We start from the raw sequence: 3,619 nt of genomic DNA on the forward strand, positions 1-3,619 counted from the left end.
GTTATTTTGTCTTTTCAAGTTATGCATTGTAATGAATCCTTACTTATTTGTGGCATTGGATAATTTCAATTTGGATTATTTAACTTTTGCGCACTTTATCTTATGAATAAACTTTATTTTATTTATCAAGGATAATTGCTTATGCTACCGTACTCCTATCTTATTTTCTAATTATCATTAATCACGATCCATTTCAATATCTGCTTCAAGTAATCCATTCTTTATAAACTTTCAAGATTTTACTTTTACCACAAAAGATGTATTAGAATTTTCACTGTTTTATTAATCAACTCAAACGTTCATTTTTAGAAATGTTTATATTTAAAGTTATCAAAACTTTTGCTTTCTCTCATAACTATGTCTTTCAATGTTTTGTAACCAACACGATGGGATGAATTATGCGGACCATCTGACGATCTACGTAATTATGGGTCGACACCTAATTACCTAAGTCCTCGCATAGAAATCATAATACATACAATTGTGTGTCATAATCTAGAACCGAAAGTAGTTTGAGTAACGGTACAAATGTTAAGATGATAAATACATGGTGGATACACCGCTGGTACAACCTATATATAAGTGCCCTTATTGGATTTTCATTTGGAGCTTTGCTCCGGCTATTAGAAGTTCCATGTTATGGTAAAATTTAAATTCTATTTAAAAATATTTTCGTTAAAGTTTAATTGTTTATTACATGATTATGTTTTAGTTTACCTTAATTCCGGGACGAAATTCCCTAAAGTAGGGGAGTCTGTAACATCTTGGATTTTTCGTATTCGTATTTGTTTACCCGATTCGGTAATTTAATTCGGATCTTTTGTATCAACAAAAATGCATTTATTAGTAATTAATAGTGTTTAATTTAGTTTATAATTTTATAAATTTCAATTATGCCAAATAGCCCTTAGAAACTCTTAAAATTTCTTAAAATTGCATTTCTAGAACTTTAGGAACTAAAACAGCCATAATATCAAAGTCAAGCAAAAGGAGTCCTTAGCTTAGTGATGTGCTAAAAGTAGTCTAATAAAAATATGCTAATCTAGACACTAAGTAATAAATTCTAGAATCTTAACTTAACTAAAACTACTAAGGCAAGTGAACCGGTCGACTCTAGTACAGCTAAGTAGATTCGGATATCGAACCCACGAGACTCTTTAAATTACGTAAACTAGCTAATTAAACTCAATTAATACTGACACGACTATTTGTTTATTATCATTGGGGGGTTTTACTAACAACTAATATTAAATTAATCACTAAGACTTAAAAACGACTTAAACCTAGACTTAATTCAAATGATAATAAGCAACCACCTAGGCTAGAATCCCTAATGCATCAATAATCAAATAGTAGAAAACTGCTAAGTTATGGAACCGGGATCTTAAAATAGTCACTTATAGAAAACCCAAACGGGACCCCTGACCCTTCTCAAGAAGACACCTATGGATTTCTATTAAATTCTTAAAACCACAAGTTTAATTAGACTCGCTTACGGTCGCTAATTATTTTATGACAAGTACCTCTATAAGAAATCCTACCTTACAGCGCGGAAATCAAAGGTAATTTAAAGAATTCACTCGACTAGATAGACAATGCAAATAAACCAAACCTAGACGGACTCCTTACAGAGAACTAAAGCTAGCAATTTATCAACCAAGACCTATCACATAATCTATCACCTAACAGCTATTTAGATTAGTAGCACACTTAAGTCTATTTGATTTATTAGTATTGTTCCTATGGTTTTAATGCATATCAACCGTAAACTAGTCAAAAACACATAGTAGATGACCTAACAGAATCCTATTATATGAAACAATTACCAAGAAAACTGTTAAACAATAAAATTCACCAAATAATCCTAAGCACACATATGCATCGAATAAATAACACTAAACCTTTTACTTCATCATAAACCATAAAAAAACAAAATTCAAACTAAAATCCAATGTCAACAAAAGTTCATCATAACCTAGGCAGTCTAAGGGGTTTAGCCAACAACCATACTCAAGAACAAAAGAAAATAAATAGGTTCAAACAATAAATTCATGACTAAAATAATATATTCAAACTAATAATAATGATGCTTGGATGAGTAGGTGTTGAACCCGAACACTCTCTGCTCGAACCAAAGGTCTTTTCCCTCTTTTGGGTTTCTCCTTTCTTTATCTTGTGATGGAGTGCTCTCAAAATCCAACAGGGTAACCCTGTTTGTTCGTCTCAAAATCCAACAGGGTTATTTTTTCTATTTTTTTTACTGATATCTCCTTCCTGACGACTCTGATGTCTTGTATTTATAATAAACATTAGGTTGTTTGAATACTCATGCATCAAAACAAAGCCCAAATATACTTGATTTTATGGGCTTCCCTATGTTTTCCATCTGACAACACAAACACAAATTATTCATGAGTTAATATTAGCATTAAAAGATTTAAATGAATTCACAAAATGCTAAATCGATCATCATGTTTATTTAATAATTCAACTTTATTAACATGACATTTTATTTTATTATAAATATTAAATTTGTTATTTAAACCACTCTAAAGAAAAGTGTTAGACATAATTAATATAGTTTGTTTGGAGTTTTATTAGTCGGTCTTAAGTATGTAAAAGTTCTCAATTTTAGCTCGTTGTCTCGTAGAACCAACACATTTAAGATATGAGCTAACTATAAGTAATATTAAATAAAAATTGCTCGTTGTCTCGTAGAACCAACACATTTAAGATATGAGCTAACTATAAGTAATAATATTAAATAAAAACTAACTCCAAACTAACTCAAAATTAGGAAATATTAATATAAAAAGTATGTCTAATTTAGCTCATATCAATTAGCGTGAAGGAAGAACTTTGTGTTCCTTAGCACCGCGCGAAGGAACACTTGTAGCCAGATTTGTTTTCGATTCTCGTTTAATGCTAAATCTTCTCATATACAACCCTAAATCACGAAAATTGAGCTACAAGTCAACATATGCTATTATGAAGTGTCTAGGTTCATTTCTTGTGATTTGATCGATATATTGGAGATCGTGAGACCCAATTTTGTATCAACATATTATTCGTTTTCCTAATTGAGTCGATTTCTTGTTCTACAAGTTGAGCTACTGACTATATAACCAAACAACAACTCCAAACCATAAATTTTTACTGCAATATTATTCTCCATCATTTTCCAGTAGCCACCACCCTTCAGTTTTAGTATTTTCGTCTTTAAGAACAAGCTGCCGTTTGGCTTTAATGATTTTCGACCTTTGACTCAGTTTTTCTTCTCGATATAGATGTTTTTCGGTAAGTTGTTTACTTTAAAGCTGTTCCTTATTGGTCATTAGTCAATAACCCTTAATCAATTTATGAGATTGAGGGGAATTGACGGGTCAATTTGACTCCGACCCGTTTAACGGCATATTGGTCAACAACATTGACCAATCGATTTCTATCACTTCTGGTCGGAACCGACTTTCGGTCAGAAGACTTTTATTTTTTTATCAAGATTTTAAGACTACTGACCAAAAACCAACTTCTGACTCGCTGTTCGGATTCTGGTCAGTAGCGGTTCACTTATTTGTTAAATATATCATAACCAGAGTTCTAGACATCCGTTTGGATCGAT

The sequence above is a fragment of the Bidens hawaiensis genome, unplaced genomic scaffold (genome assembly GCF_021521415.1).
Source record: "Bidens hawaiensis isolate Kalapana, Puna unplaced genomic scaffold, B.hawaiensis_p1.1 tig00000657_1, whole genome shotgun sequence".
In the NCBI taxonomy this organism is placed as follows: domain Eukaryota; kingdom Viridiplantae; phylum Streptophyta; class Magnoliopsida; order Asterales; family Asteraceae; genus Bidens; species Bidens hawaiensis.